Source organism: Amphibalanus amphitrite, unplaced genomic scaffold, assembly GCF_019059575.1.
Source record: "Amphibalanus amphitrite isolate SeventyFive unplaced genomic scaffold, NRLGWU_Aamphi_draft 000108F_arrow, whole genome shotgun sequence".
In the NCBI taxonomy this organism is placed as follows: domain Eukaryota; kingdom Metazoa; phylum Arthropoda; class Thecostraca; order Balanomorpha; family Balanidae; genus Amphibalanus; species Amphibalanus amphitrite.
Genome location: NW_024881603.1, coordinates 814326 through 825112, shown reverse-complemented (window position 1 = coordinate 825112; position 10787 = coordinate 814326). Strand labels below are relative to the sequence as shown.

General features: G+C 49.4%; 1 long non-coding RNA gene across 1 annotated transcript; it reads right to left on the bottom strand.

The window, feature by feature from the left end:
- Positions 1-796: 796 nt before the first annotated feature.
- On the bottom strand, positions 797-6830 carry LOC122380857. The gene is made up of 3 exons (XR_006256409.1): positions 5733-6830; positions 3953-4198; positions 797-1135 (listed from the first exon to the last, which is right to left on the bottom strand). It is a non-coding gene; the product is annotated as an uncharacterized LOC122380857 (long non-coding RNA).
- Between the last annotated feature and the right edge of the window lie 3957 nt (positions 6831-10787).

The following is a 10787-nucleotide window of genomic DNA, read 5'->3' as shown; positions in this document are numbered from 1 at the left end:
GCTTCACCACGGCATCACTGCGGCACGGATAGTCCGATTCGATTGCGCCACACGCACTTCTGCTCACGCTGCAGCTGAAACCAGACTGACTCACGTTCTTTGCAAGCTCGTGTGTCTCAGGGAGACAGCACATGACTCGAAAGCCGACACGTTGTGTTGCCGACGGAGGGGTGATACCCGAGACCCCGCTCACGTTGCCCTCTGTCCATCCGTGCTCTCATTCTCCCTGCCCCACTCGTGATAGTCTTGCCAAGGCTGCAGCGTGATCCTATTTAATACAGTAGCGGCGGAACACCTTCAATTAAGGGGGGGGGGAGCACTGCCGACTTTTGGTCCCATTCTTTCCATGCAACGCCCATAGGGCTAATGTTAAGATACCAAAATCAAAGGCGGCCCGGTGCCCTCCCCGTTCCGCCGCCTATGTCCTATTATATGGATCATCTGTGGGTCCCTGAATGGCCTTAACACATTAAGATAGCAGTATGTTTCGTCCGACGTCCACTTAAACAAGAAATAGCAATCGAATTTTAACCGTCAAACGGTGTTGGCCGCTACAGGCCGACGGCGAGTCATATGGCTGGTGTTAGCGCTACGGTACGCATTGTGTTCAGTATGGAGACTTCAACGCCGGGCGCCACGGGAAATATCGAAATTGATTGGGCCCGCGCCGCCTGAATTTTCGGTGCAGCGAAAAAAGAACAGTGCCAATGGGCTTCAATGAACCCAGGGACAAGGAATATCTGCGGAAGCGCTTGATCTGAGACAAAAATATTTGATATGACACACCCTACTTCACATATCTGGGCGTCTCACTCCTTTCGACACTTAATCAACCCTGGCACACCATCCACCGAGCCAGGTCGGCTCCGACCATCTTGAGTTCCATACTGAAATCTGATAACCGTCATTTGTTCCTATCAGTCAGCGGGCACTATGCCTTAGCACAGCAAGTGCACTGTGCAGCCTTCTTTGGACACCGCCTCGGAGCAGGGCGCTGGTCCTGGGTGCCCGGCGCCCTTTGTTCGTGTACGGCTAGCAGCATTTTCGGGGTCGGATGGTTTCCGCAGTGGCGGCGCTGTGGTCACCGTGGAGCCGTCGGACGACACCGTCAGATGGAGCGCCCGCAACTGGTGGCCTGTGACACAGCGACACGTCAGGTCTCACGTCAGGTCTCACGACGACCGTCACGTTTCAGTCGCGACGGCCGTTATAAACAATCACGGCGGCCGTCACATACCAGGCACAGTGACCGTTACACACGATCCAAGGCGACCGTCAATTAGCAGTCACGGCGACGTCACAGGTTGCGACGGTCCTCAAATTTCCGCCACGGCGACGATAACTCATAGCTCATAGCGTTTCCTGTCGCACACTTAGCCTGGTGGTATTCAAAAAAGCCTTGCTATGCCTTTAATGGGCTCCTGATAGCCCATTAAAGGCTTAGCAGATCGCTTTGTGCTATAACATTGAGCTTTAAACAAAATAAGCATGCTTATTTCATAGCCTGCCCTCAGAGGGCCCTTCTGGTGGTCTTAAAGGACCCTCAGGCCTCAATCGACCTCAGATGGACCTTTGCTGGCGTCATATAAGGTCTCCGTTAGCCTGAAAGGGTCCTCCAATAGTCCCAAGGGGCCTTCTATTCTCCTTAAAGGCCCTGAGTCAGCCTAAGAGGGCCATTCAGTGGCCTCCGAGGGCACTCTTTGTCCTCAGAGGGCCTGTCATACGGCTCAAGGACCAAGGTGGTCTGAAATAGCCTTCATTTCACTTCTGAGGGCCCTCCAATGCCCTCAGAGGGCCCTATATTTGCATCATTACACCTCTTTGAGTCCTCGGAGGGCCCTCTTTGATCTGAGATGGCCTGATGACCTCGTAGGGCTCATGTGGTGGCCTGAAATCACCTCAGCAGGCCCTCCAGTGGCCTCAAAGGGTCCTGTTTTTGCATTAGAGGGCTCTCTGTGGCTTCCGAGGGCCCTTTTTGATCTCAGAGGGCCCTCTTTGATCTCAGAGGGCTTTTTTGACCCTTTCGAGCTGTCTGAGGGGGCCCTCTGGCCTCTGTTTGCCTAAAAGGGCCCTCTATTCGCCTCAGAGGGCCCTCTGTTCGACTCCAAGGGCCCTCTGGTGACCTCAGCGGACCCTATTTTTGCATCAGAGGTCCCTCTGTGGCCTCCGAGAATCCTCTTCGATCTCAGAGGGCCCTCTTTGAGGTGGCTGAGAGGGCCCTCTGTTCGCCTCAGAGGGCCCTCTGGTGACCTCAGGGGCTCTATTGTTGCATGAAAGAACCCTCTGTGGCCACCGAGGGCCCTTTTTGATCTCAGAGGGCCCTCTTTGACCTCAGAGGGCTTTTTTGACATGTTCGAGGTGCCTGAGGGGGCCGTTTTTATCTCAGAGTGCCCTTTTTGACCTCAGAGGGCTTTTTTGACATCTTTGAGGTGTCTGAGGGGGCCCACTGACCTCTGTTTGCCTCAAAGGGCCCTCTGTTTTCCTAAAAGAACCCCCTATTCGCCTCAGGGGACCCTCTGTTCGCCTCAGAGGGCCCTCTGGTGACCTCAGGAGGCCCTATTGTTGCATCGGAGGGCCCTCTGTGGCCTCCGAGGGCCTTTTTTATCTCAGAGGGCCCTCTTTGACCTCAGAGGGCTCTTTTCGACCTATTCGAGATGTCTGAGAGGGCCCTCGGGGTCTGCGAGGGCCCTCTGAGTGCCTGAGAGGGCCCTCTGGGCTCTGTCCCCCGTTCGTCTCAGAGGGTCCCTTTATTCGCCCCTTCAGAGGGCCCTCTGTTTGCCTCAAAGGGCCCTCTGTTTGCCTCAAAGGGCCCTCTGTTTGCCTAAAAGGACCCCCTATTCGCCTCAGAGGGCCCTTTGGTGACCACAGGGGGCTCTATTGTTGCATTGGAGGACCCTCTGTTGCCTCCGAGGGCCCTTTTTATCTCAGAGGACCCTCTTTGACCTCAGAGGGCTCTTTTCGACCTATTCGAGATGTCTGAGAGGGCCCTCTGAGTGCTTGAGAGGGCCCTCTGAGTGCCTGAGAGGGCCCTCTGAGTGCCTGAGAGGACCCTCTGGGCTCTGAGTGCTTGAGAGGGCCCTCTGAGTGTTTGAGGGGCCCTCTGAGTGCCTGAGAGGGCCCTCTGGGCTCTGGCCCCCGTTCGTTTCAGAGGGTTCCTTTATTCGCCCCTTCAGAGGGCCCTTTGCCTCAAAGGGCCCTCTGTTTGCCTCAAAGGGCCCTCTGTTTGCCTAAAAGGACCCCCTATTCGCCTCAGAGGGCCCTTTGGTGACCACAGTGGGCTCTATTGTTGCATTGTAGGGCCCTCTGTTGCCTCCGAGGGCCCTTTTTTATCTCAGAGGGCCCTCTGTGAGCTCAGAGGGCTCTTTTCGACCTCTTCGAGATGTCTGAGAGGGCCCTCGGGCCTGAGAGGGCCCTCTGAGTGCTTGAGAGGGCCCTCTGAGTGCCTGAGAAGGCCATCTGAGTGCCTGAGAGGGCCCTCTGAAAGCCTGAGAGGGCCCTCTGTGTGTCTGAGAGGGCCCTCTATGTGCCTGAGAAGGTCCTGATCGTTGTAAAGGGCCCTTAATTTACTCTACAAGGTCCCTCGTTGGCCTAAAGGGGTCCTCTGATAGTCCTAAAAGGGTCCCTAAAAATGTAATTGATACTTTTCATTATGTAAAAAAAATGTAAGTGGTGAAAAGGGCCCTCAAAGTGTTTTCAATTTTTTTCGAGTAAAAAAAATATTTTTTTTGCTCCAGGGGGGATCCTAGGACCCCCAGGGTCCCCCCTTGGATACGCCACTGCTTAGCCATAGCCCATAATTGCAATACATTAGCCTGTTTATACGTTTCTCACTCAAAAGTCGAGGCCCGAGTCTGAGACCCACCATACGTCACGACCCCTGCAACGGCATCTGCACTAGCAGACATCCCGTCCCGGCAACACACAAAGTTCTCTCCACTCTCCAGCCACTCACCTAGGGACTGGGGGGCGAAGTAATCTTGGGGGTGACATAGCCAGGACGTGTCGTCGAGCTGCCGTCGGCGGGCGTGCCACGAATGGCCGGCGGACCTCCGTCGGCTGGCGGGCCACCATCAGCCGGAAGGCCGTGGTTAGCCGACGGGCCGGCGTCGGTCGGCGAGCCACCATCAGCCGGCGGGCGTGCCACTGTTGGCCATTGAGCCAGCGTCCGTCGCCGGGCCTCCGTCCACTGGCGGACAGTCTGAATAACAAGAAATAGTTGAATTAGTTACTCTAGTGTTCACTGTTCAAGTTCATAAAGTACAAGTCTCAGCACACCTAATTCTATTCATATACACCGTATATCTATTTCATTATACATTGCTTTACAACCTTTTTTAGAATAATATTAGTCTTAAACTGTTAGCAAGTGAAAATGCCTTTTGTGTTCAGTAAGGCCTGTTGAGACCATTGCAGAAATGCAGACCATTGTGGAGCTGGAAGGAAGATAGGGAATTAGCTGCTGTGCTCCAGTGGCAGTGCTTCTGGCTACAGGTCAGGACATCCACACTTACAAAAGGGCCTGAGTTGGATCTTGGACCCCTGTCAGTGTGGTTTCCCTCTTGATGTAATTGGCTGAGGAGAATCAAAGTGATGTTAGGAGTTAGGACTGCAACTTATCACAGTTATGAGCAGGGTTTGGGTTAGGTTAGGTTTGGTTAGGTTACAAATTAAAATTAACGGCACTAGTAGAGCAGATGTCAAATGAAGGCGCTTATGCTTACCAAGTAGATCAATAGACAAAGAGAGCAGGATGCTCATAGGAAGGGTTTCCAACCAAGGAGAGGCACAGCTGTAGGTTTGTAGGTTGTAGGGTTTTAGGTTGTATGCTGACTTCTAGGTTAGATTATGTCAGGTAAGGTTTGGTTTGGTGTTAAAAAGAAGCATCTCTGGAAGCAAGAAGCATATGAGCACTTCTCCTCAGTTGTAAAACCTCTGTGTAACATCTGCTCTACTAATGCCCAAATATCTTGGTCACCAGTGACAAATTCCAATCTCAAATGAGCTGGCCAGTTCACAATTTGTAGGATCATGTTTTGTCTGTCAGTCAGCAAAAAAAAAAAAAATGTGGTTATGAGCAGTTCTTCGATGGTTGTGAAGGGTTCAAATGTGGACATGTCGGAAATATAGTCTAAATATTGATCATCACTCCTTATATGGTCATCACTCAGCACATTTGGGTGACGTCATATTTAAATTAGATAAATCTTATTTTAGAGTACCTCCCTGCAGTTTGCCCGACTGATACCTATATGCTGACGCCTGACGGTGACCCCAGCTTTACCGTTACCCAGATTTCCAGCTTGACAATGACTGGTACAGAATTGTCAAACTCAATGATGCATTTTGCTAGCCCTTTTGCCAAGAATTGTAGTCTGTTTCATTGTCATACTCACGTCTCCCCATCAGCATGACATTGCTTGGCGTACTCAGGGGGATGTCACTACTTTGCTTCGCCATAGGTCCAGTACTGATGTCGTCGGTTTCGATCCCGGTGACGTCAGTGCTGTTTACATCCGGGAACTTATTGCACTTGGTTCTCATTAGAGGTGGCCGTATTGTTTTGTCTCGTGACGACACATTTGCGTCATCGGGATCGAAGCTGGCTGTAAACAAATCGCTCAGTGTCGCTACCTACGGCGTACTCCATACAGCCTCAGCAAATGAACCCTTTCAACTGCTTTGTTTTGCAAAAATGCCCAACACGTGCATCATCCATTTGGGCACAGACTTACTTCCTTAAATGGAAATCAAGGCTTCATACAAGCCAGGGGAGGCGAAGTTTGCCATCCTGTGTTGCCGATGATTCGGGCATGAGCACTGTCTTGGTCTTGGTCTTCCTGGTGGCATTGTAGCCTATGAAAATATCTTTAAAAAAAAAACACCAAGAAAACGCCAATCCAATACTCCACAAATCCCCGATGCTCCGCGCTCCACAAAATATATCCATAACTCCAAGACCCACAGAAGTGAGAGAACCAAATTCAAATTTGAATTGAAATGTGCCTAATAAACAAATATACACAACACACAAAAGTCGAAAACCAGGGATGTTCTCTATCATCACATGGAACGCCGTGGCAGCCAATTGAATGCAAAAACGTGCGTCTGCTAGCGTCAGAACTATATTAGCAGCATTTGCAGTACACGAAACCGTGAGCAGCTGTGGGTGTATAATCGTGGTCAGCAGTTTTTAACATCGAATTTCGTAATGTTCCCCCATTAGTCATGTTTTGAAACTTATAACATCAGATAGAAAATTAAATTCTGTTACATATAGTACCCTCAATAGATGCCGACTCGGTCTTATTTTTTAGTAATATGCCACTGACTGTTACAGTGTGACCTCAAACAGCAAGGAGGCTGATACATTATAGACCAAAAATATATAACTTATAGCACCGAAACTGCAATAAAACATGCATACTTGGGAAGAAAATAGAATTTTCATTTTGATTAAGATCTTTTGCGAACCCATCACCACCATGTTTACCGAGCATCAATGTTTTTTGTTCGGAGTTGATTGGTACCCAAAATGCCAACTTTCGGATTCGGAAGCAAAATTGACAATGTTCCCCCATTAGATGAGCTTTGATACTTTGACACCTTATAATGTCAGCATTTTTGCATATTTTGGTGAACGTTTCAGACGCCGACTCGGTCTTGTTTTTGAAAACCATTACATCTAGTGAAACAGTGTGACCAAGATCACCAAAGGTGGTTTTACATTCAACATCGATTTATTCTAGTTTTGAGCATGAACAAATGAAATAACACATAAAATCGGAAAGATTATTCAATTTTGATATTGTTCAATCATGATTTACAACCTATACAACTGATTTCTACGAGAATTTGTGGTAAAACGTTGGCTGGTCAGGTGGGCCCGCCATTTGCTGAGCTTGGTGGTTTCGAAATTGAAAGAAACAGTATTGGCATTTGATAATACTTTTTTACTATTAATTTAAATTTTTAAGGATAAAAATATGATTTAATCAATAACAACCAAAGGTATATTATTTTCGAAATGGCGTGGTCGGTCAAAAAATTATCTTCGCAAATACTTTACAGAGTTACGCTAGTCTTGCCCTGTGCACCTTTATTGCCAATCAGTGGCGCAGCCAGGGGGGGTGAAAGGGGTGAGATCTCACCCCCGTCTCTTATCCTAGGGGCCCACAGTCGATTCGAACTGTAACGTTACGCAGCCTGACAAATTTTTATCACTTATGTCAAGGTCCGTCATAGGTCTGAAAAACAGTTTTCAGGCCTGATAGCCCCCCCCCCTCTTAAGGATTTATAGTCCCATTTTATGATTTAAGAGGGTACATCCAAGGCCCGATTGAACTAATCCAAGGCCTAGGAGGGCCCGTTCCATGGCATGAGAGGGCCATTTCAGGCCTGAGAGGGCCCATTTCAGGCCTGAAGGGGCCCAGTTGAAGCTTGAGAGGGCCCATTTCAGGCCCTAGAGGGCCTGTTTGAGGCTTGAGAGGGGCCCATTTCAGGCCTAAGAGGGCCCATTTCAGGCCCTAGAGGGCATGTTGGAGGCCTGACAGGCCCATTTCAGGCCTGAGAGGGGCCCATTTCAGACCTGAGAAGGGCCCATTTCAGGCCTGAGGGGGCCCATTTCAAGCTTGAGAGGGCCATTTCATGCCCTAGAGGGCCTGTTTGAGGCCAGAGAGGGCCCGTTTGAGGCCTGAGAGGGGCCCATTTCAGGCATAAGAGGCACCATTTCAGACCTGAGAGAGCCCAGTTACGGTATGAGGGGGCCCTTTTTCGACATGATAGGGACCATTTCCGGGCTGAGAGGGCCCATTTCAGGTCTGAGAGGGCCCATTTCAGGCCCCTGAGGTCCTATTTGAGGCCTGAGAGGGGCCAATTTGAGGTCTGAGAGGGCTAATGTCAGGCCTGAGAGGGCCCATTTCAGGCCCAGTAGAGGACCTATTTGAGGCCAGAGAGGGCCCACTTCAGGCCTGAGAGGGGCCCATTTCAGATCTGAGAGGGCCCAGTTCAGGCCTGAGAAAACTCATCCCAGGAATGAAAGGATCATCCTATGTGTGGGAGGGTCCGTACTCCCTGCCTGGTCTGGGTCTGAGAGGGCCTATCCCAATCCTGATTGAGCCGATATCATGCTTGATAAAGGTCAACTCACCACATGTATATTGATGGCCCAGTTCATGTCTAATGGGCCCATCTCAAGACTCAGAGATTTTATGCTTCAGGAAGCCTACCCCAAGCGTGAGGGGCCCATAGAGGTTTTTGAGGCTCATGGAGGTCCCGCAGTACGATATGTCAGCCTCTGAGAAAGCCATGCAGGGCCCTTAAGATGCCAAGCCGACATCTGAAAATTCCTCTTCTCTTCAGGCCTGTGCCTGCCTCACCGTCCGGCCCCACCCTGACGTCTAGGGGTTTGACGCCAAGTTATTCATCAGGACTCCACACCGGTCCATGATGGCTCCAAACTGACACCTGAAGCTCCTGCACCGGCTTTTGAGGGGCCCACCGACCTCTGATAGCCACCACGCAGGTCTCAAAAGACCATGTCGATTGTTGATATCTAAACCCCCAAGTCTTGGAAGGCCTGTGCTCTATGCAGATTCTTGAGGGCTTTACGTGGGCTTGTAAACATCCCGAACTGGCTCTAGCCTAGCTCGACCTCGCCCCGCAGAGCAGGGCCCCAGGCTTTCCAGTTTTACGCCCCTGAGGGGTGTTTGAATATTCACTTCTAACCTGACTCCAGGGTCACGTAGCGACAAGTGCGGCGGTAGGCGGCTTTCTAAAGAGCGTCGAAAATCATGGAGAAATTGCTTCAGTCATGTTGCAGTTCAGACCAAAGCCCACGTCATCATGTTCATCGAAGGAAAAGTTTCGCCTATTTCGACACTCGAGGACATATAAAGCTATAGCGCGCTGAAAGTGCCAGCGTGCAATCAGCCATGGGGGGGGGGGCGTATCGGCCAAACCCGATCATAATTTAAGAAGGCTAAAAAGACGAGAAAAGCAACAGATAGCTGTAGGATGCTTCAGAATCGTAGAGGTCATTTTTCGATTAGGTCATCGCTGAGGTCATTGAAGATGAAATTATGATAAAATTATAATAAACACAAAGACAAGATTACGACGAAAAAATTCGTTTTTATATTTTCACAAATAACCGTATAACTCGTGAATCAAAGAGCTAGAGCTTCGCGGAACAACTCATTCGATAGGCCTTTCAAAGCGCTTTCGCTTTTAGGATTTGACCTCAATGCCTCATGTCAATGGTTTGGCAACAGAGCAGAGGGCAAAACCATCTAAATAGTCGCATTTTACCAAAAGAGTTTTGCTAAAAAAATTTGCAAGAACTTTGGTGAGAAAAATTATGAGACATCTACTTTGTCATCATTCTCTCGTTAACATGCATCGAATGTTAACACCTATAATTTTACACAAAAAGTTCAACTTCAAAAATGTGACCGCAGATCAAGGTCATGCCCTTACTTGAGAAGTTCATAATAGTCATCAACTGATCCGTATGGATGATTAACACATTCAAGACAATTTCATTACTCTACCTCTCCTATATCAAAAGTAATAGTCGAAAAACTGATGTTGAGCTTTTTTAAAAGCTTTTTGACCTAGCCCGACCATTTGAGTGGCCGCTGGCCATCAATTGCACGCTGTCCATCAAATACGGGCAGAATGGTCGTGTTTCTGTAAATATGCTGTTGTTTTTTACGTGCCTCTTCAGATCAAGATATATTTGTCCTTTTCCCCGATTTGGCTGGTAATGATCAGGACAATGATCCTGACCTTTCGCTGTTGGTAAGGGGCCCCATTAGGTTGAGAGGGGCCCACTTTGCTGGGGGGCCCATCGCGAACGTCTCTCACCCCCGTCGCCAGAGTTCTGGCTGCGCCACTGTTGCCAATTTATATATAAATAATAAAACACATATAGATACGTGGCCTAGTTTCTTTTTTTTTGGACTGAGAAGGCCAGCTGAAAATAGTGGTTAAAATACCTTAGTGCTGTGGCGGCAAACCGGTTTTACCTAGTTCTCTATATACCGTGCCGGTCGGTCTTGCGAGGATGTAGCCGCCGCGTACTTCCTGTACCTGAACACCGCGTGCCGAAACCCGAAGAAGGTGACAGTGTGGGCCGATAATTGTTCAGGCCAAAATAAACACTGGACGCTCTGCTCTGCGCTGCTGCAGCTGGTGCATGCATCAGAAAATGCCATCGAAAAAGTGACAATTAAATTTTTTGAACCGGGCCACACCGCTATGGCGGCGGACGCAGTCCACCAGGCTATATCCAAGAAGATAAGGGCGAAAGAGAAACTGGAAAACTTCGATGACTATGTTGACGCTGTCAACGCCGCCGGCGTAAAATCTGTCAGAATGCAGCCTGGCCGGAACTGTCCGCCCTCACAGACGGCATCAGCAAGAGCAAGCTGAAGGCGCTGCAGCAGGAGGACGACCGGCCGTACCTCACTGGCTGACTTCAAAGTCATCGAAGTGAGAGCGGGCTCTGATTTAATCTTCACCAAAAGAGAACTGACCCAGACTTACTTTCGCGCGTACGACCTGGTGAAGAACAACTTCGATGTCACTGACCCATGACAATTGAATAGAGACTAGAGTTGTTTCACTCACTTTTGTAAGACACCGTACAGGTGGGGGCGGCCAATTTACACCACCGGCCAAATTGCCCCACTCTCCCCTACCGTTTAGGATTCGGAAATGTTACTCATGATATAGTGACAAATTCTGCAAGTTTTTACGCGTTTCCATCTTATACTTTTTGAAATATT